Source organism: Dendrobates tinctorius, unplaced genomic scaffold (genome assembly GCF_039654945.1).
Source record: "Dendrobates tinctorius isolate UK_male_01 unplaced genomic scaffold, ASM3965494v1 ptg000005l, whole genome shotgun sequence".
Taxonomy (NCBI): domain Eukaryota; kingdom Metazoa; phylum Chordata; class Amphibia; order Anura; family Dendrobatidae; genus Dendrobates; species Dendrobates tinctorius.
In genome coordinates this window covers 30,027,706-30,051,581 of record NW_027361673.1, presented here as the reverse complement: position 1 = coordinate 30,051,581, position 23,876 = coordinate 30,027,706, and the positions used below count along the sequence as shown (strand labels likewise).

At 43.5% G+C, this 23,876-nt stretch overlaps 1 long non-coding RNA gene across 1 annotated transcript in view; it reads left to right on the top strand.

Moving 5' to 3' along the window:
• LOC141083580 (uncharacterized) overlaps window positions 1–13,327 on the top strand; it is a 171,505-nt gene extending 158,178 nt beyond the window's left edge. The window contains exon 3 of the long non-coding RNA XR_012230759.1: window positions 12,103–13,327. This is a non-coding gene — a long non-coding RNA (uncharacterized lncRNA). The remainder of the gene's footprint in view (window positions 1–12,102) is intronic.
• The last annotated feature ends 10,549 nt before the right edge of the window (window positions 13,328–23,876 follow it).

The following is a 23,876-nucleotide window of genomic DNA, read 5'->3' as shown; positions in this document are numbered from 1 at the left end:
GTGCACACTGCTCCAGGGTTCATGCGGCATAACAGACATGGCGGGCATGACAGTGCTCATCGGCCTTTCAGGTACCATAGGTCCAAGTTGCCATCATTTAGTCTGTTGTTAGGGCTATCTGAGCTCAAGCAGGAACCACTAGGAACTTTGGGGTCAAGATCTCTAGTGTGTACAGGAAACGGCAGGGTCAGTTGCTGTTTTTAGTGTTACCTATAGTCTGTTCAGAAATGACCGTACAAATAAGCGAGGGGGAGGCGTGTGTTTATATGTAAAATCATCCTTAAAACCCATCCTTCGTGATAATATATATGAATCTAATGAAAATGTAGAGTCCCTGTGGGTAGAGATAAGGGGAGGGGGGAAAAATAATAAATTACTGATAGGGGTTTGTTATAAATCTCCAAAAATAATGGAAGCTACAGAGAATATCCTCATAAAGCAAATAGATGAAGCAGCGTCTCAAGGAGAAGTCATTATTATGGGGGACTTCAACTACCCTGAAATACATTGGGGAACCGAAACCTGCAGTTCCAGCAAAGGTAATAGGTTTTTGACTACTATGAGAGACCATTACCTTTCACAACTGGTTCAGGACCCAACAAGAGGGGGGGCACTGCTAGACCTAATATTATCCAACAGGCCAGACCGCATATCAAATGTAAGGGTTGGGGGTCACTTGGGTAATAGTGATCACAAATTAATAAGTTTTCATGTATCCTTTAATAAGATGTGTAGTAGAGGGGTTACAAGGACACTAAACTTCAGGAAGGCAAATTTCCAACGGATGAGAGATGATCTTGGTGCAATTAACTGGGACGATATCCTGAGACATAAAAATACACAAAGAAAATGGGAGACGTTTATTAGCATCCTGAATAGGATCTGTGCACAATATATACCGTATGGGAATAAACATGCGAGAAATAGGAGGAAACCACTATGGCTAAATAGAGCTGTAAGGGGCGCAATAAGAGATAAAAATAAAGCATTTAGAGAATTAAAGCAAGTAGGTAGTGATGAGGCATTAAATAAATACAGAAGATTAAATAAATTCTGTAAAAAGCAAATCAAGACAGCAAAGATTGAGACAGAGAGACTCATTGCCAGAGAAAGTAAAAATAATCCCAAAATATTCTTTAACTACATAAATAGTAAGAAGCTAAAAAATGATAGTGTTGGTCCCCTTAAAAATAGTCTGGGTGAAATGGTGGATGAGGATGAGGAAAAAGCCAATATGCTAAATGACTTTTTTTCAACAGTATTTACACAAGAAAATCCCATGATGGATAACATGATCAGGGATAAAAATTCTCCATTAAATGTCACCTGCTTAACCCAGCAGGAAGTACGGCGGCGTCTACAAATCACTAAAATTGACAAATCCCCGGGCCCGGATGGGATACACCCCCGAGTACTGCAGGAATTAAGCACAGTCATTGATAGACCACTATTTTTAATCTTTAAAGATTCCATAATAACAGGGTCTGTGCCACAGGACTGGCGTATAGCAAATGTGGTGCCAATATTCAAAAAGGGGACAAAAACTGAACTTGGAAATTATAGGCCTGTAAGTTTAACCTCAACTGTGGGTAAAATCCTGGAGGGTTTTCTAAGAGATACTATACTGGAGTATCTGGAGAAGAATAACCTTCTGACCCAATATCAACATGGGTTTACAAGAGACCGTTCCTGTCAGACTAATCTGATAAGCTTTTATGAAGAGGTAAGTTCCGGACTGGACCAAGGGAATGCAGTGGACGTGGTGTACATGGACTTTTCAAAAGCTTTTGATACGGTGCCACACAAAAGGTTGATACATAAAATGAGAACAATGGGGATAGGGGAAAATATGTGTAGGTGGGTTAAGAGCTGGCTCAGGGATAGGAAACAAAGGGTGGTTATTAATGGAGCACACTCGGACTGGGTCACGGTTAGCAGTGGGGTACCACAGGGGTCAGTTTTGGGCCCGCTTCTTTTTAACATATTTATTAATGACCTTGTAGGGGGCATAGAGAGTAGAATTTCAATATTTGCAGATGACACTAAACTCTGCAGGGTAATTAATACAGAGGAGGACAATTTTATATTACAGGAGGATTTATGTAAACTAGAAGCTTGGGCTGATAAATGGCAAATGAGCTTTAATGGGGATAAATGTAAGGTCATGCACTTGGGTAGAACGAACAAGTTGTATAATTATGTGCTTAATTGTAAAACACTGGGCAAAACAGTCACTGAAAAAGACCTGGGTGTATGGGTGGACGACAAACTCACATTTAGTGGCCAGAGTCAAGCAGCTGCTGCAAAGGCAAATAAAATAATGGGATGCATTAAAAGAGGCATAGATGCTCATGAGGAGAACATAATTTTACCTCTATATAAGTCACTAGTGCGACCACACTTAGAATACTGTGTACAGTTCTGGTCTCCGGTGTATAAGAAAGACATAGCTGAACTGGAGCGGGTGCAGAGAAGAGCGACCAAGGTTATTAGGGAACTAGGGGGTCTGCAATACCAAGACAGGTTATTACACTTGGGGTTATTTAGTTTGGAGAATCGAAGGCTTAGGGGTGATCTTATTACAATGTATAAATATATGTGGGGACAATACAAAGACCTTTCTAATGATCTTTTTACTCTTAGACCTGTGACAGGGACAAGGGGGCATCCTCTACGTCTGGAGGAAAGAAGGTTTAAGCATACTCACAGACGCGGATTCTTTACTGTAAGAGCAGTGAGACTATGGAACTCTCTGCCATATGATGTTGTAATGAGTGATTCACTACTAAAATTTAAGAAGGGACTGGATGCCTTTCTTGAAAAGTATAATATTACAGGGTATATACACTAGTCTCCTTAATATTGCGTTGATCCAGGGAGCTAGTCTGATTGCCGTATGTGGAGTCGGGAAGGAATTTTTTTCCCCAATGTGAAGCTTACTGTTGCCACATGGGGTTTTTTTGCCTTCCTCTGGATCAACATGTTAGGGCAAGTTAGGATAGGATATGGGTTGAACTAGATGGACTTAAAGTCTCCCTTCAACCTTAATTACTATGTTACTATGTTACTATGTTACTATTTTCCTGAGTGAGTTGTTTCACTATCATAACAGGTACCCTCTGGCAGCTGTCAAAAAAGTGAACAATTCTTCCTGTGCCTACAAGTTGATTTCTACTCACTGAGTTACACAGTATTACCATATCTGCCTATGCCTATAACAACACAGTTTAGAACAGATATATCTGCCTGGAATATGCATTCAAAAGTTCGTTATTCTATGTTTCTATGACAAATGAATCAGCTCAAAATGATCTTCTGCAATTGACTTTGTACTAGCCATCAGAGTCTCAAAGGCTCAAGGATATTCTCCCTTTGCTTCTACAGCAGACTTGGCCAATTAATTTTTCTGAGAGGTCACATGAGAGACGGCGATAGTTGAGGAGGACAACCTGCATGCTAAAACAAATTCTATTAGATTCTAATTTTACTATATTATTATATTACTATTAATTTTATTGCTTACTATCGAACAGATCAAACCATATAATGCACTGCTTTTTATGAAATCTATAAATAGCAGTAAATCATACTGCTGCTGTTATTCAACTCTTGTTCCATGAGCAAAAGCTCCCCCAAAAACCATTATGATGTCCCCACAGTCCCCACACATAGTAAGATGCTCCTAGCCATTCCCCAACCCAGTATGGAGGTCCCACATCTCATACAGCATGCTGAATCCTACAGCCCCAAGCACAATATGAAGCCCGCACAACAAAGAGATGCCCCCCAACACAGTATGATACCCCCACAGTCTTTCAATACAGTATGATGGCCCCCCATACTTTATGCCCCATAAGTGATGAATGACAATAAAAAATACATTAGTCACCTAGTCCCGTTCCACAGGTGTACTGCTTCAGTTTTTTCCCTGTGTAAACTGAGGCTCCACAGCAGGGGAGATCTAGTGAAATCATCGCGCCTGCTGCACTGAAACACTCAGTTGCACAGGCTGGATGGTGAAAGAGGGAGTATTTGCTTCCTGGAGATGCGGATACCGGTTAAATCAGGACATCAGACTGGGAGACAAAGGGCGGTTGCACAGTGTGATCTATGGGTCCCTGTTCCAGTCCTTTTGCTATCACGGTGATATAGAGATTTGAACTTTACTGCAAGGGTTGTTTGTGTGCATCTACAGTAGGTGCCAAGTTGAGAAGTGAGCTGAGTGGGAATCCAACCAGCCTGGTAACAGCCAGACAATAATGAAAGCAGAATCAAAACTAAAAGCAAAGCCAAGAATAGTCAGGTCAGAATTCACAGACAAGAAATGGTTAACCAGTCAGAGGTCAAACCAGAAATGGCTCCTTGGGGTAATTCGGTGCAGTTGTCAAAAGATAGCCAGAATATCACACAAAGTAGTATGGCAAGATACAATAGATGGCACAGGGTCCAGCAAAGTAAGAGTTAGTTCAGTTAGCCAAGTCTGCTGACCAGCTTACGTAGATTAGCCAGAACAACCGTTGGTCAAACTGACTGGATTGCCAAGCATGTGCTGTGATTGGCTGGTCAGGCAGACACATTATTTGTTCAGTCGATGATTGTTCTGGCCAGGGAGTGCATCTTCCATTGGTGCTGAGAACACTGAAGCCATGGGGTTGGTTAGAGCAGATTGTCACAGGGAATGCCAGGTAAGTTTGTAACAGATTTGTATGCATCCAGAATACAGCGATCCCGACAACGATACGACTTGGTAAGGATCGCTGGTACGTTGCTACATGGTCGCTAGTAAGCTGCCAAACAGGCAGATCTACTCAACGAAGCAGCAATGATACGGCGATCCATATAACGACCTCGGAGGTCGTTGGGACTTTGTCACACAGCAGCTATTCTGACGACTCAGACCTCGATAGGCGTGCTTCAGAGTCGCCAACGAGGTCGCTCGTCGTTGTTATGGCATCAAACACAGCGATGCATGCTGGCCAGCGGGACACCAACGATCAAAAAATGGCCTAGGACATTCAAGCACGATCAGCGATATTGCAGGGGGGGCAGTCGTCGCTATGTGTCAGACGTAGCGAGATCACTGGCGAGGTCGCTTTTGCGTCACAAAACCTGTGACGTTTCAGCAATCTCGCTAACGATCTCGCTATGTGTGAAGTACCCCTAAGTCTAACTATTAGTGATGAACGAGGGTGCTCGAAAAAGGTGTTTTCTGAGCATGCTCGAGTGCTAATAGAGTGTCTTCGATGTGCTCTAACACTATGTTCGAGTCGCCATGTCTGCATGTTTAGAATTTTGGATAACTAGAGGCGGAAGACCTGTGAAGACTCGGTCGTCAAGGTTAGATTTCAGAAAGGCAGATTTTAAGGGATTCAGAAAGAGAATTGGAGGGATCCAATGGTTGGATATCCTTAAAGACAAAAATGTCCAGGAAGGATGGGAAATCTTGAAAAATGAAATTCTCAAAGCACAGTTGTTAACAATTCCAAAAAGAGGGAAGAATAGGAAGCATTTAAGGAAACCAGGATGGATGAACACAGAACTTAAGCACATGCTAAAAAGGAAGAAAAAAATGTTTATAAAATGGAAAGAGGGAGGCATATCTAAAGAAGAATATAATGCTGTCTGCAGAACCTGCAGGGCACAAATCAGATTATCTAAAGCTGAAAATGAATTGAGGCTTGCAAGAGATGTCAAAAGCAATAATAAAGGATTTTGGGGATATGTCAAAAGTAAAAGAAAAGTCAAAGATGCTATAGGATTTTTACAGGATGAAAATGATGAAATGGTAAGACAGGATGTTGAGAAGGCTGAACTTTTAAATTCCTATTTTGCATCTGTTTTCTCTCAGAAAGGAAATGTAACATCAACTGTTCTTCACTGTCCTATTAAGGGAATAGAAGAATCCAGGATATCTATAAACAGAAAGATAGTGAGGAAACACTTAGCTAACCTAAATGAATTCAAGTCTCCAGGTCCAGATGAATTACACCCCAGAGTACTGAAGGAGATAGCAGAAGAAATTTTTGAACCCCTCTCCATAATCTTTGAAAATTCTTGGAGAACAGGAGAAGTGCCAGAAGACTGGAGAAGAGCAAATGTTGTTCCTATCTTCAAAAAGGGGAAGAAGGTGGACCCAGGCAACTATAGGCCGGTGAGTCTGACTTCTATACCAGGAAAGATCTTTGAACAAATTATTAAACAACATGTATGTCAGTACCTGGATAAGAATGAAGTGATTAAACAGAGTCAGCATGGGTTTGTAACTAATAAGTCATGTCAGACTAACTTAATTTCCTTCTATGATGGAATCACTGATTGGGTGGATCAAGGAAATGCTGTAGATATAGTATATCTTGACTTCAGCAAAGCATTTGACAAAGTCTCTCATACAATCCTTATTGAAAAAATGACTAAGTATGGAATGGACAAGGCAACTGTTAGGTGGATTCATAACTGGCTTAGTGATCGGACCCAAAGAGTGGTCGTAAATGGCTGCACATCCAGTTGGAAGAATGTCTCAAGTGGGGTACCACAGGGCTCTGTCCTGGGCCCTGTATTGTTCAACATCTTTATCAACGATTTAGATGAAGGAATTGAGGGTAAACTGATTAAATTTGCTGATGACACAAAGCTAGGAGGGATAGCTAATACTAGAGAAGAGAGAGAGAGGATTCAAAAAGATATAAATAAACTGGAGCAGTGGGCAGCAACTAACAGAATGGTTTTTAACAGGGAGAAATGCAAAGTACTACATCTGGGCAATAAAAATGAAAAAAGCATATACAGAATGGGAGGAATAGGGCTAAGTGACAGCACATGTGAAAAAGACTTGGGTATACTAATAGATCACAGACTGAATATGAGTCAACAGTGTGATGCAGCAGCAAAAAAGGCAAATGCAATTCTAGGATGTATTAACAGAAGCATACAGTCTAGATCACGTGAAGTCATTATTTCCCTCTACTCCTCTTTGGTCAGACCTCATCTGGAATATTGTGTCCAGTTTTGGGCGCCACATTTTAAAAAAGACATCAACAAACTGGAGCAAGTTCAGAAAAGAGCGACCAGAATGGTGACCGGTCTGCAAACCCTGTCTTATGACGAAAGGTTGCAGGATTTGGGAATGTTTAGTTTGCAAAAGAGAAGACTGAGAGGAGACTTAATAGCTGTCTACAAATATCTAAAGGGCTGTCACATTGTAGAAGGATCAACTTTATTCTCATTTGCACAAGGAAAGACTAGAAGCAATGGGATGAAACTGAATGGGAGGAGACGCAGATTAGATATTAGAAAAAACTTTTTGACAGTTAGAGTGATCAATGAGTGGAACAGGCTGCCACGAGAAGTGGTGAGTGCTCCTTCAATGGAAGTCTTCAAACAGAGGCTGGACAGACATCTGACTGGGATGATTTAGCGAATCCTGCTTTGAGCAGGTGGTTGGACCAGATGGCCCAGGAGGTCCCTTCCAACTCTACGATTCTATGATTCTATGATTCTATGTCTCGCAGCTGCTTGACAGCCGAAACACATGCAAGGATTGCCTTAGGTAATCCCTGCATGTGTTGCGGCTGTCGAACAGCTGCAAGACATGCAGCCACGGCGACTCGAACATAGTAGTAGAGCACGCTGAAAATACTCTATTAGCACTTGAGTGTGATTTAAAAACACCTTATCCGAGCACCCTTGCTCATCAAAACTAATTATACATCCTACCTCCAAAACTACCAAGCAATATTTCTCAAAGGGCATAATTTATGTTTACATCTGTACATCTGGTTCATGAATAATTGATGAATGTTCAGAGCGAAGTTGAGGAGGCATTTGTAACCATTACAGGTTAATGCAAGAATACAGGATGTACATTGTCATGCCAGTGAACTAGTCTATGGTCGGAAATACATAATTACATCCCAGGTGAATGTCTCTTCTCTTGGATTAGATTACACACTGACGCAATGTCTATACATAGATACATAATGTTGCCTAGCAAACAAGAAGATTCATTGAGTAAAGGAGCAGCAGATGCCGCTGCCTGAAGTTAGATTTTTTGGAATTTTCTGCTATACTTAGTTTACGCATATTTCCTTCATGAGATGCTCTTTATTTCTCTCAAGACTTTCACTCACAGTGAGGGCCATAATATAATTTTATATAACTACAGGCATTGGTTGACAACATTCAGCTTTACTGATATGGTTCTTTTGTATGAATTACTGAATCCTACAATGTCTGTCCTTTATTTCTTTCTTCTCTGCTTGATTTCTAAGGGTACTGTTGTGAATTCGCTTTCTGGCCTCCCTCTGGTTATTACTGAAGGTAATGAAGCTGGTCAGAGCTTTTTGATCCAAACTGAGAATTCAGTTATCTTTCTCCTCTGCATTTCATCCTCAGACCAATGGGCAGACTGAGAGAACAAACCAGACTTTGGAGTACTATTTGAGATGTTTCATATCTGCTGATCAGGATGACTGGGTCTCATTTTTGCCCTTGGCCGAATTCGCACTAAACAATAGAGCTAGTTCTGCCACTTTGATGTCACCCTTTTTCTGTAACTTCGGGTTTCATCCTCGATTTTCTTCAGGGCAAGTGGAATCTTCGGCCTGCCCAAATGTGGTAGAGAGAATGCAGCAGATTTGGGACCAAGTGGTGGATAAGTTGTCCCACTCTCAGGAAAAAGCCCAACGGTTATCCAACCGGCATAGGACCATTGGTCCCCGGTTTAAAGTGGGTGATATGGTTTGGTTGTCTTCAATGAATATTCCTATGAAGGTTGCGTCTCCAAAATTCAAGCCAAGATTCATTGGACCTTATAAGATTTTGGAGATCCTTAATCCTGTTTCTTTCCGATTGGCTCTCCCAATTACGTTTAAGATCCATAACATGTTTCATAAATCTTTGTTGAAGAGGTTTGTGGAGCCAGTAGTTCCTATGGCGGCACCTCCTGACCCTGTATTGGTTAAAGGCCATTTGGAGTATGAGGTAGAGAAAATATTGGATTCTCGTTTGGCTAGACGGAGACTCTAGTACTTGGTCAAATGGAAGGGTTATGGTCAGGAGGATAATTCTTGGGTCTCTGCTTCTGACATTCATGCCGAAAGATTGGTTTGTGCTTTTCACCGGGCCTATCCTGATCGGCCAGGTGGCGTGGATGACGGTCCGGTGACCCCTGCTCAAGGGGGGATACTGTTGTGAATTCACTTTCTGGCCTCCCTCTGGTTATTACTGAAGGCAGTGGAGCTGGTCAGATCGACAGAGGGGTTGCAAGTTCTCTTTCTGGGCTCCCTCTGGTGGTTACTGGAGGTAATGGAGCTGATCTGAATGAGAGTCTTGCCACCTGATAATGATGATGACGATTGGAGATCTGGGGTTTCAGATTGGGATTTAAGACAGCCGACTCCCTCTATCCCTGCTGGTGATTTGCTTCCTGTTCCTCCTGAGGTCTGATTTCTCTAGCTCTGTCCCTGCATGTTCAGCTAAGTGGTTTATTTGCTATTCTTTTTGCATTTGATCTGGTTTTGTCTATCTCTTCTTTGTGCGGGTCAGCCAGCTCCGGCTGGGGCTGTGCTGAATCACCGCCCATATGTTACTGCTTGTGCCAGTTTGTTTTATCCCCTGTTAGATTGGTCTCTTTTTGCTCTGCTTTAAGAATATACCAGAGTACTGATATAGTGGGGGGCGAAGTCGTGTGACTTCAGTGTTTTTTGCCTCAGACGTGTTGAACTTTTTGCAGGGTTTTTTGCGTGATTGCAGACAGTATCTTTCCTTTCCTGTCCTGTCTAGTCAGTGTGGGCCTCATCATTTGCTCAGTCTATTTTCCTGCCTGTGTTTGTGTTTTCATCTTGTCTCACCGACATTATATGTTTGGGGGCTATCTATTCTTTTGGGGTCTGCTCTGGGGCAGTTTAGATTTCCCCTTTCTTGCTTTAGGCTTAGTTAGCTCTCCGGCTGTACCGAGGCATCTAGGATCATCGTAGGTGCACTCTACGGCTACTGATAGTTGTGTGGATAGGATCAGGGGTCTGCAATCCGCTTAGGTACCAACCTTTCTGGTTTTCTGTGGCTTAGCCTGGACCTGCTCTCCTCCTCGGAGACCCATTCATAACAGGGTACGTTCCCACAGTCAGTAAATGCTGCGGGTTGGACGCTGCGTACATCCGCAGCGTCCAACCCGCAGAATTCAGATGTTACAGCATAGTGGATTGGATTTCAAGAAATCCCATGTCCATCATCTGTGCACCGACGCCTGTGGTTCCCCCATGGAGACGGACATGCAGTGCGTCTTTCCAGACCACAGCATGTCAATTTATCTTGCTGAGACGCGAGTCGCCGCAAGATAAATATCACTTGTACAATGTATTGGACAGTGAACACATGCGGATTCACCTGCGTTCAAGAGTCGGCAGCGCTTTGGACGCAGCAGACATGTGCTGTGTCCAAAGCATTGCCAATTACTGACCGTGTGCACCTGGCCTAAAACTTAACATGGACTAAACAGAATTTGTTATCTTTCCTTCATCTGTAAAAACATTAGTGCATACCTTTACCAGCTTGTAATTTACAGGCTCAGATTTTGTCCTCTTTTTGAACATTGACAACACATATGAGATATGCTGTGCGGCAGTCCTGTGGTACAGACCCGGTTATTATGGAATCTGTGAATATTAAAATTAACAGTCTGTCTATCGCTGTGCTTAATTCTTGCAGTATTCGGGGGTGTATGCCATCTGGGCCTGGGGATTTGTCTACTTCAGTGATTTTGAGGAGGCACCATACTTCTTGTGGAGAATTTCGCAGAGAATTTAGTGGAGAATTAGTGGAGAAGTTTGTGAAGAATTTCTAGCATCCGTGATCATGTCATCTGTCATACGATTTTTCTGTATAAATACTGAAAAGAAAAAGGAGTTAAGCATATTGGCCTTTCCCTCATCCTCTTCCACCATTTCACTCAGACTATTTTTGAGGGGGCCAACATTATCATTGATGGTTTATGCAAGGGAAAGGTCATCAACATGATATCCCCAGACAACCTCTTTAAATTTTGAGTTCAAATATAAAAAAAAATGAAAATATAAAGGTATTAACGAATCATATACATGCAGGATCCACACAAGCCATAATGTTATAGGTGCTCAAAACAGGCACAATGTATGGACAAATCAAACACCTGCCTACAAAAACATGGTCACATAAATCCTAAAGGACATAACCTAAAGTGTTGATATTCTAACATAACACCACGCAAACCTACACCCTAAAAAAAATAAGCAGTATGAATTCCCTCCTATATAAAACCAAGGAGGTACAGGAAAGAAGGATGTGCTGAGATTTATTACAAATTTCAATGCACGGTCGGATCAAGTGCGTGGGATTCTTGAAAGGTCTTGGGCTATACTAAAGACAGACCCCATTATCACCAAAATTATTCCAGATAGACCACAGATCACGTTTAGGAGGGCCAAAAACCTACGGGACCATATTGTGCGCAGTCACTATTCTGATGAATCTTCAAAGACCTTTCTGGATAATTTTACCAGAAAGAGGAGTGGTGGAAGTAAGGCCTGTGGTCATTGCGTGGCATGCAGTAATATGGATAGGGATGACAAGTTTTTTGATTCGTCCGGACGGAAAATGTTTAATATCAGGAAAGCCATTACTTGCACGTCCCGCAATGTAATCTATTATGCCACATGCCCCTGTTCCCTGATCTATATAGGGTTGACCACTCGTCAGTTAAAGGTGAGGATCAGGGAGCATGTTCTTGGCATACAGGCCGCAGCAAATGAGGTAGATCTTAATTCACTCAAAACTCTACCAAGACACTTTAAGATTCATCATAACTGCGACAGTAGCGGCCTAAAGGTGAAAGGCATTGATATGATTGATGTGGGGATTCGGGGTGGACGTGTGTCTCAACGATTGGCTCAGCGAGAGACACGCTGGATTTGGACTTTGGACACGGTACACCCCCTAGGATTAAATGAAAATATATCTTATGTTCCATTCTTGTGATGTCCCTGTGGTTGGAGCAATGCATGGGGTTGCATTGCGCTGCAGTTTGTTTGTTTTCATTGATTTTAATTGTTTTTAATTTTATTTTTTTAGGATTATATTTTGGTCCGGACCGGCAATACCACACCTTGGATCCCCCTTACCGTTATGGATGAAGAGTGGTTCTTTCCTTCCTTTTCCTTCCTTTTCCTGTTTCCTTTCCTTTCCTTTTCCCCTCTCCCTCCCCTCTCTCTCCCTTCCCTTCCTTTCCTTCATCCCCCCACACTCTCCTTCTTACGGATGTATTTTATTTCATATGTGCATATATGTATATTATATCTTTACACCCTATCCTTTGGTGTTATCTGATTTTCATGTACTAGGATATAATAATATATATGTAATTTTTTATTGTATACATTGTTGTTTACAATTATGTGCGGGTGTATAGGTATATGGATGTACATGCTGTTTATTGATATATTACTTTCTATACATTAAGGTTCGAAATTAGGAGATTGATTTTCATTGCTAATGTGAATATTTAGTATGACATTATGTCATGGATTCCTTTCCCCTCCTCTTCCATGATTAGTGACGGCGGATCTGACGTGGCGCTGACCCTGCACGCGCGTGATTCATGTCCCGTTGCGTTGGATGGTACTGGTGTCTCTATGCGGTGGGAATGTCTCAGGTTGCTGGGCCCCTCCCTATCGCATTACACTATTCCCATCTGGCGTTCCCGGTTTCCATGACTGCACCCGCGTCACTTCCGGTCCGCGTCACGGGTACTTCCGGTTTGGCGATATTTAAAGTCACTGGTTTTAAGATTACACACGCCCCCTGACGAAGGAGAATCTCTCCGAAACGCGCGTCGGGGTGACGCGTTGACTGCCCTGGCCTCTCATTCATTCCTTTTGCAGGTAATTACCTCTGCCTTGTGTCGTCCACCAGCGTGTTGGTGGGCGGATTATGTGTTACACACATGGTGGATATTAGACCTTACATATGGTCATTGCATTATCTTCTAATTGGGTACTTATAGTTTGGGTTTGTTATAGTGGCGAGGATGTGCCCTGAATATCTGTGGTTGCCCATATATAATGTAGCCCATTAATATTCACTAATTTATACACTGTAATAACAGGAAGATAATCGGCTCACCAGGCCTCTTCAGGCTATAGGAATGATGTGCATCAATTTATTTTGTAGAATTTGATATTGTAAACGTTGGCTAAGGGCTGGTCACGTGTCCGTTGCACTGTAGCACTTTGTTCCCCTGTATGTGTCTCCCCACTTTGCCCCGTTCTGTATGATTCTTCAATAAAGATATTTTTTTAATGGATCTTTTGGTCGTAATTTGTGGTTTCCACATCCCCGTTGCTATGTATATTAACGACTGATCCTTTGTTTATTCCATAAATACAGGCATCTTATTTAGTTATAGTACACATGATGCTGCTATTTACCCTTGCTTTGTTGTCCTAAAAAAAATAAGTATAGAAATTATGAAGCATCAGCTGATATTTTGGCAGAAAAAAACTCTCAAGAAAATAATATCTGGATTCTGGAACATGAATAAGGCCATATAGTTTGCATCACCTATGTTCCCAGAATTCACCCAGCAACTATGTTTGAAAACTTCATATAAAGCTTTTAAAAGGAACTACTTGGCGGACCCATAGACTCTACTGGTCAAATATAGTGCAAATATGCTTACATATAGAATCATAGAATCATAGAATCGTAGAGTTGGAAGGGACCTCCTGGGCCATCTGGTCCAACCCCCTGCTCAAAGCAGGATTCGCTAAATCATCCCAGTCAGATGTCTGTCCAGCCTCTGTTTGAAGACTTCCATTGAAGGAGAACTCACCACTTCTCGTGGCAGCCTGTTCCACTCATTGATCACTCTAACTGTCAAAAAGTTTTTTCTAATATCTAATCTGTGTCTCCTCCCATTCAGTTTCATCCCATTGCTTCTAGTCTTTCCTTGTGCAAATGAGAATAAAGTTGATCCTTCTACAATGTGACAGCCCTTTAGATATTTGTAGACAGCTATTAAGTCTCCTCTCAGTCTTCTCTTTTGCAAACTAAACATTCCCAAATCCTGCAACCTTTCCTCATAAGACAGGGTTTGCAGACCGGTCACCATTCTGGTCGCTCTTTTCTGAACTTGCTCCAGTTTGTTGATGTCTTTTTTAAAATGTGGTGCCCAAAACTGGACACAATATTCCAGATGAGGTCTGACCAAAGAGGAGTAGAGGGAAATAATGACTTCACGTGATCTAGACTGTATGCTTCTGTTAATACATCCTAGAATTGCATTTGCCTTTTTTGCTGCTGCATCACACTGTTGACTCATATTCAGTCTGTGATCTATTAGTATACCCAAGTCTTTTTCACATGTGCTGTCACTTAGCCCTATTCCTCCCATTCTATATATGCTTTTTCCATTTTTATTGCCCAGATGTAGTACTTTGCATTTCTCCCTGTTAAAAACCATTCTGTTAGTTGCTGCCCACTTCTCCAGTTTATTTAAATCTTTTTGAATCCTCTCTCTCTCTTCTCTAGTATTAGCTATCCCTCCTAGCTTTGTGTCATCAGCAAATTTAATCAGTTTACCCTCAATTCCTTCATCTAAATCGTTGATAAAGATGTTGAACAATACAGGGCCCAGGACAGAGCCCTGTGGTACCCCACTTGAGACATTCTTCCAACTGGATGTGCAGCCATTTACGACCACTCTTTGGGTCCGATCACTAAGCCAGTTATGAATCCACCTAACAGTTGCCTTGTCCATTCCATACTTAATCATTTTTTCAATAAGGATTGTATGAGAGACTTTGTCAAATGCTTTGCTGAAGTCAAGATATACTATATCTACAGAATTTCCTTGATCCACCCAATCAGTGATACCGTCATAGAAGGAAATTAAGTTAGTCTGACATGACTTATTAGTTACAAACCCATGCTGACTCTGTTTAATCACTTCATTCTTATCCAGGTATTGACATACATGTTGTTTAATAATTTGTTCAAAGATCTTTCCTGGTATAGAAGTCAGACTCACCGGCCTATAGTTGCCTGGGTCCACCTTCTTCCCCTTTTTGAAGATAGGAACAACATTTGCTCTTCTCCAGTCTTCTGGCACTTCTCCTGTTCTCCAAGAACAGGAGAAGTGCCAGAAGACCGTCTTGACCGTCTTGACCATCTATGACCGTCTTTATGTTAGATATGTCATTTTTTTAGCGGTGTAGAAAAGTGTGGCATGCTGTGCTTTTCTATCATTTGTAATAGAGTCACTGGTAATGAAATAGAAGGGATATGTTTCACTACTCCTAATGTCGTCAGTCTTATAAAATCTAGAGTTTTATTTCCTCCAGCACATTGTTGCGAGAGTTAAGTTAACTTATTTTATTGGCTGGTTTTTAGCGGGACATTCATAGAGCAGGTGGGAGAATGTCCTCCCATATCTCCACCTATAGAGCCGGCATCGCTGTGTTCTCACAGGACCTTGGTGATGTCACAGTCATGTGATCAGTCACGTGGTTGAGGAGTCACATGATCTGGGCTTAAATAGCTGAACTCCAGGGTTAGTCTGGGCTATTGAGGGCCTGGAGAAGAAGACTCCAATAGAGTGTTTGTGAACATAGTGCTTGTTCAAGATCATTGCTAACCCTGAGTGGTCTGACCCCCACGAATGCAAGGACTGCACATAGTGGTACCGTTTTGCTTTGCTGTTTTCCCCAGAGGGCCGTGTTTATTTTTGTGCTTAAAACCTTGGTTTATGCTGTACTAATAAACCGAGTACATCCTTAAAGGCGCAGTGTTCCCGCTATTACCTCTTACCTCTTCGTGCAATCGTTAGAAGTGCAGGCAGCATTTCCAGTGCACCCGTGGGATGACCACAAGCCAGCATATGATGTCAGACAAGATGTAGGATCTGCTAAAACATCTACTACAAGCACAGCAGCAACAGCAGATAAGCTTGCTTGCAGAGGCGGTTCGTGGAAGGCTGGCAGCTCTTATCCCAAGGCCAGAGTGACTATTAAAACTGTTGGGTTGAGTCGCATGAGATCAGGGTGGTTAAGGACTTGCTACAGCCAGTGATAATAGGGCAGAACTTTAGCCAATTCTGGGACTTGTGGGAGAAGTCGGAGATACCCAGTGTCCCAGACAAAAACCAGTCCAACCTGTGGGAAGTTTATCGCAGTTGGAGGTGGATGAATTCCCCTTGTGTGTTCTGGCTGGTGATGAGGATGAGACGGTGACCAGTGAGGCTGGATTTCCTAAACTGCGGGTGTCTGGTGGAAATTTTATGACTTCTCAAATGCGGGATCTTACGCTGAAAAGGGTATTGGAAAATGTTACAGTAATAAATGGGGTTGCCCAAGAGCCAGGGGCTGACACCAGATTTCCACATTTTGCATTAAATGGAGAGCTGCGGTATTGGGTTAGTAAGCTGAGAGAGGAAGTGGTAGAGCAGTTGTTAGTACCTAGTCCATATAGGCATAGGGTTTAGACCTGGCCCATTCCCTGATCTTGGGTGGACATCTCGGAGTAGACAAAACTTAAGAGTGGGTCCTTAGGTTCTACTGGCCTGGGTGTAACAGGGAGATTGTTAGCTAATGCCGGTCCTGCCCTACTTGTCAGCTTACAGGCCTCATGTCCCATTTCTGAAGTCCCATAGTGCCATTGCCCATTATAGAGGTCCAATTTGACAGGATTGCCATGGACCTTGTAAGGCCCCTGGTTAAGTCCGGAAGAGGGAACCAATACATTCTAGTGTGATGGACTATGCAACACGATACCCGGAGGCGGTACCCCTTAGAAAGTCCATATATTTTCTCGGACGGGCCTGCTGAAGGATATCCTGAAGGACCAAGGCACACCGTTTATGTCCAAATTGATGAGGGAGTTGTGTAAGGCTCTCCAAGTTAAACAACTCCGCACGTTGGTGCACCATCCGAAGATGGACGGCCTGTTGGAGAGATTCAAGAAGACGTTGAAGGCCAAGCTTAAGATGATCATGGAGAGGGATGGCCAAGTCTGGGATTGCCTACTGCCATACCTGTTGTTCTCTGTCAGGGAAATTCCTCAGTCCTCTACGGGATTCTCACCATTCGAGCTGTTGTACGGACGACATCCCCGGGGATTTGTCGATGTTACAAAGGAGACCTGGGAAGCCTGTTAAGGAGGCAAAAACAGAAATACTAGCTAAGTCCAGAAAACCAGAGAAGTTGGCAACTATCGGATTGCAGACCCCTGAACCTATCAACAACAACTAGCAGTAGCCGTGGGGGGTTCCTATGGTGCCCTAGACCCCTCGATCACAGCCGGAGAACTAAATAGCCTAAAGACAGGAAGGGAAATCTAAACTGCCCCCAGGGCAGACCCCAAAGCAATAGGCAGCCCCCGACATAATGACGGTGAAGCAAGATGAAAAAACACTGACACAGATAGAAAGATAGGCTGAGCAAATGATGGGGCCCAAGCTAACTAAATTGGACAGGATAGAAAAGCTGCTGTCTGCAATCCGCACAAAAACCCTATCAAAACATGAGCCAACAGACTGATAGGGAAAAAAAAGCCCTGAAGACGCTAGGCTTCAAAAAGACTATATCAGTACTCAAGTATTTTCTGAAGATAGAGCAAAAAGGCAAAAAGGAATTCAGCTCACCCCAGCAGGGAATGGCAGAAATCCAGAAAAACAATGCAAAACAAAACCAAAACACAAATGCAAAAAGCAGAGCAGAAAACTTAGATTTTTGAGGAGCAGGAATCAGACTGGTCTCCTAGAATCCCTCAGAGAAATCACCAGCAAGGCAGAAGGGCGTCGGCTGCCTTATATCCAGTCAGCAATTCCCGTCACCCAGTCATCATCATCCTGCTCAGGTGCTTGGTAATCAGCCTCACTACCTTCCTTCACCAGAAGAGGGAGTTCATCAGACCTCAATGGTAAAGGGGAAAATGAACTCACAACAGTACCTCCCACTTGAGGAGGGGTCACCGAACCCTCATCCACGCCACCAGGGCGATCAGGGTGAGCCCAATGAAAGGCACGCACCAATCTTTTGGCATGAATATCCGAGGCAGAGACCCAGGAATTATCCTCCTGACCATAACCCTTCCACTTAACCAAATACTGGAGTCTCCGTCTAGCCAGACGGGAATTCAGTATCTTCTCTACCTCCATATTCCATGTTACCTTCAACCAATACAGGTTCCGGAGGTGCCACCCCAGGAACTACTGGTTCAACAAACCTCTTCAACAAGGACTTATGAAACACATTATGGATTTTAAATGTGACAGGAAGAGCCAATCGAAAAGAGACCGGATTAAAAATCTCCAAAATCTTGTAAGGTCCAATAAATCTAGGCTTAAACTTAGGAGAAGCCACCTTCATAGCGATATGTTTTGATGATAGCCAAACCATATCACCCACCTTAAACTGGGGACCAATGGTCCTATGTCGGTTGGAAAACCGCTGGGCCTTTTCCTGGGAGAGAGATAACTTATCCACCACTTGGTCCCAGATCCGGTGCATTCTCTCCACCACAGTGTCAACACCTGGGCAGGCAGATGGCTCCACCTGCCCTGAAGAAAATCGAGGATGAAGCCCAAAGTTACAAAAAAAAGGTGACATCAAAGTGGCAGAACTAGCTCTATTATTTAAAGCAAATTCGGCCAAGGGCAAAAATGAAACCCAATCATCCTGATCAGCGGAAATAAAACATCTCAAATACGACTCCAAGGTCTGGTTTGTTCTCTCTGTCTGCCCATTGGTCTGAGGGTGAAAAGCAGAGGAGAAGGACAACTGAATTCCCAGCTTGGAACAGAAAGTCCTCCAAAATCTAGACACAAACTGAACTCCTCTGTCAGATACAATGTTCTCAGGAATCCCGTGTAAGCGAACCACCTGTTGCAAGCACAGGGGCACCAACTCAGAGGAAGATGGCAACTTAGGGAGTGGTACAAGATGAACCATCTTAGAGAACCTATCACAAATCACCCAAATAACAGTCATTCTCTGAGAGACAGGCATATCAGAGATGAAATCCATTGAAATATGGGTCCATGGCCTCCTGGGGACCGGCAAAGGCATCAACAACCCACTAGAGTGAGAACAAGGTTTAGACCGGGAGCAAGTCCCACAGGACTGCACAAAATTCCTGACATCACGAGACAAGGCGGGCCACCAAAATGACCGACTCACCAGATCTCTAGTACCAAAAATACCTGGATGACCAGCCAATGCAGAGCAATGAACTTCAGACATCACTCTCTGCTTCCACTGGTCAGGAACATACAACTTTCCAATGGGACAACGCTCAGGTTTGTCCTCCTGGAACTCTTCCAGAGCACGTTTCAAATCGGGCGAGATGGCAGAAAGAACTACCCCTTCGCCTAAGATGGTAGCAGGCTTGGTCACCACAGGAGAATCAGCAAAGAAGCTCCTCGAGAGAGCGTCAGCCTTGACATTCTTAGTGCCAGGAAGAAAAGAGACCACAAAATCAAAACGTGTAAAAAACAAGGCCCACCTAGCCTGTCTAGGGTTCAAGCGTTTGGCCGACTCCAGGTAAATCAAATTCTTTTGGTCAGTGAGGACCACGACTTAATGTTTAGCTCCCTCCAACCAATGTCTCCACTCCTCAAATGCCCATTTCATGGCTAACAGTTCCCGATTCCCCACATCATAGTTACGTTCAGATGGGGAGAACTTTCGGGAAAAGAAAGCACAGGGATTCATTTTAGATGTTACAGGATCCTTTTGGGACAAAACAGCTCCTGCACCCATCTCAGAAGCGTCCACCTCTACCTGGAACGGGAGTGAGACATCAGGTTGCCGCAAAACCGGGGCAGAAGTGAATCTTCGCTTCAGCTCCTGAAAGGAAGAAACAGCCTCCGGAGACCAATTCAACACATCAGCACCCTTCTTAGTCAGATCAGTCAATGACTTGGCAATACTAGAAAATTTTGCTATAAACTTCCGATAAAAATTAGCAAAACCCAAAAACTTCTGGAGGGCCTTCAAAGAAGTGGGCTGAACCCAATCATAAATGGCCTGTACCTTGGCCGGGTCCATTTCAATAGTTGATGGAGACAAAATAAATTCCAAAAATGAAATCCTCTGTACCCCAAAAAGGCATTTCGATCCTTTGACATACAGGGAATTCTCCCTCAAGATCCGGAACACAGTCCGAACATGTTCCACATGAGAATCCCAATCCTTGGAGAAGATCAAAATATCATCCAGATAGATAATCAAAAATGTATCCACAAAATCTCGGAAAATGTCGTTCATGAAGCACTGGAAGATAGAAGGGGCGTTAGTGAGCCCAAAAGGCATCACCAGGTACTCAAAATGTCCCTCCGGAGTATTAAACGCCGTCTTCCATTCATCCCCATGCTTAATGCGGATAAGATTATACGCTCCCCTGAGGTCAAGCTTGGTAAACCAGCAAGCACCTTTAACTCTGGCGAATAGATCCGAAATCAGGGGTAACGGATACTGATATTTAATAGTAATTTTGTTGAGGGCACGATAATCAATACAAGGCCTTAATGAACCATCCTTTATGGCCACGAAAAAAAACCCAGCACCTAAGGGTGAAGAGGATGGTCTAATATGACCCTTCTCCAACGCCTCCTTAATATAGGATCGCATAGCCTCTTGCTCGGGTACAGATAAATTGAAGAGCCGACCCTTGGGAAATTTACACCCCGGGCTCAGTTCAATTGCACAGTCATAACTCCTATGAGGAGGCAAAGACGCAGACTCATTCTCACTAAATACATCATAAAAGTCCGCCAAATAGTCAGGAACATCATGCGACTGAGGAGAGGTGGAAAAAAACGGAGCCTCACTAAGGGCACACCGACAACCCCAACTCATCACAGACACAGATTTCCAATCCAAAACTGGATTATGAATTTGCAACCAGGGAAACCCCAGAACAATAGTATCATGCAAATTATGCAACACCAAAAATCTGCAATTTTCTTGATGGTCTGGGGCGACCCGCATTACCACCTGGGTCCAAAACTGAGGTTTATTTTTCGCCAAAGGAGTAGCATCAATCCCCCTCAAAGGGATAGGCGTCCGCAGAGGTGTCATAGGAAATCCACAACGTTTAGCAAAATCCAAGTCCATTAGGTTCAGGGCTGCTCCCGAATCCACAAAAGCCTTGGCGGAAAATGTGGACAGGGAGCAGATCAGAGTAATTGCCAGAAGAAACTTAGGTTGAACACCACCCACAGAAAACGTGTGTGCAAAATGTTTCTCTCGTTTAGGACAGAAAGAAATAATATGCGAGGCATCTCCACAAAAAAAACACAGCTTATTACACCTTCTGAACTCCTGACGTTGCTCCCTGGACAAAACTCTATCACATTGCATAGGTTCAGACACTTGTTCAACAGGTGGCAACACCTCTCGTGCAGTCCTGCGTTCACGTAAACGTCGATCAACCTGAATGGCTAATGACATAGAATCGTCAAGACCAGAGGGAACAGGAAATCCCACCATAGTATCTTTTACGGCTTCTGACAAACCCTTCCGAAAGAGAGCTGCCAAGGCATTATCATTCCAGGTAGTAAGGACCGCCCACTTTCGGAATTTTTGACAGTACAATTCTAAAGAATCTCGACTCTGGCTCAATGCCAACAGGGTCTTTTCAGCCTGATCAATAGCATTAGGTTCATCATACAACAACCCCAAGGCTTGAAAAAATGCATTCACATTAGTCAGAATAGGATCATCTGGTTTCAAAGAAAACGCCCAATCCTGGGGATCGCCACGCAGCAAAGAGATGACAATTTTAACCTGCTGCGCGGAGCTCCCTGACAAGTTAGGCTTCAAGGCAAAAAATAATTTACAATTATTTTTGAAATTCAAAAATTTAGACCGATCCCCAAAAAACACATCAGGAGTAGGAATCTTTGGTTCAGCAGCATGTGAATGAGCAAGATAGGCGGAAATTCCCTGCACTTCCGCAGCGAGCTGCTCCACACGATCAGACAATTGCTTTATCTCCATTGAGAGAAAAAAAAATTCCCCCTACGGTCTCAGAGATATAGAGGAAAAAATATACACACTGTTTTTTTGTTTTTTTTTTACAATTCTTTCCTGCTATTGAGTACCCTAGGATCTGCGGTATGGCTGGTGATTCTGTTATGAATGAGTCACCGTAGGAGGCAGAAACAGAAATATTAGCTTAGTCCAGAAAACCAGAGAAGTTGGCAGCTATCGGATTGCAGACCCCTGAACCTATCAACAACAACTAGCAGTAGCCATGGGGGGTTCCTACGGTGCCCTAGACCCCTCGATCATAGCCGGACAACTAAATAGCCTAAAGACAGGAAGGGAAATCTAAACTGCCCCCAGGGCAGACCCCAAAGCAATAGGCAGCCCCCGACATAATGACAGTGAAGCAAGATGAAAAAACACTAACACAGATAGAAAGATAGGCTGAGCAAATGATGGGGCCCAAGCTAACTAAATAGGACAGGATAGAAAAGCTGCTGTCTGCAATCCGCACAAAAACCCTATCAAAACATGAGCCAACAGACTGATAGGGAAAAAAAGCCCTGAAGATGCTAGGCTTCAAAAAGACTATATCAGTACTCAGGTATTTTCTGAAGACAGAGCAAAAAGGCAAAAAGGAATTCAGCTCACCCCAGCAGGGAATGGCAGAAATCCAGAAAAACAATGCAAAACAAAACCAAAACACAAATGCAAAAAGCAGAGCAGAAAACTTAGCTTTTGAGGAGCAGGAATCAGACTGGTCTCCTAGAATCCCTCAGAGAAATCACCAGCAAGGCAGAAGGGCATCGGCTGCCTTATATCCAGTCAGCAATTCCCGTCACCCAGTCATCATCATCCTGCTCAGGTGCTTGGTAATCAGCCTCACTACCTTCCTTCACCAGAAGAGGGAGTTCATCAGACCTCAATGGTGAAGGGGAAATGAACTCACAACACGCTCCACTGGAGCGTTATCAAGCACGTGGCCCAAATGCAGGACTGGATTGCAAGGGTGATGCCAATTGTGAAGGAGAGCCTCCTTCAGGCACAAAAAGTCCAGGTGAGGTTCTACAACCAAGCCGCGAGGCTGAGACAGTTTAGCCCTGGAGACCTGGTGATGGTATTGACTCCCACCATGGAAAGTAAATTCCTAGCCAAGTGGGAAGGGCCCTACGAGGTGGTCGAGAAGTTGAGTAGCGTCAACTACAAGGTCCACCAACCGGTGAGAAGAAAGTCGTGTCAAGTGTACCACATCAACCTGCTCAAACTGTGGTCGAGGATGTCACAGTGGGAGAGACACTGTCACTGGCCCAGAAACAAGAGTGTCGTGAGCTGCTTCAGTGGAACCAGGACCTATTTATGGAGCTACCAGGTTGTACGCAGGTTGTGGAGCATGAAATCCTGAGTGAACCACATGAGGGTGAATCAGAAGTCGTATCGGATTCCAGAAGCTCGCCGCAAGGTGAACTCCAAGGAGGTGAAGAGAATATTGAACCTGGGCATTGTCGAGTCAAAGAGTGGTTGGTCCAGGCCTATCGTCCTGGTGCCAAAGCCCGATGGAGAGTGGCGTTTCTGTAACGATTACAGAAAGCTAAATGAGGTGTGTAAGTTTGACATGTGTCCAATGCCCCAGGTTGATATGCTCATTGAGAGGCTATGGTCGGCCAGATACATCACCACACTGAACCTAACAAAGGGGTACTGGCAGATTCTCCTGTCCCCAAGTGCCAAGGAGAAGACGGCCTTCTATACACCTGATGGATGCTTCCAGTATATTAGAATGCCATTCTATCTACAAAGAACCCCAGCTACATTCCAGAGCATTATGGTCCGGATCCTAGCCCCTCACAAAAAGTACGCCAC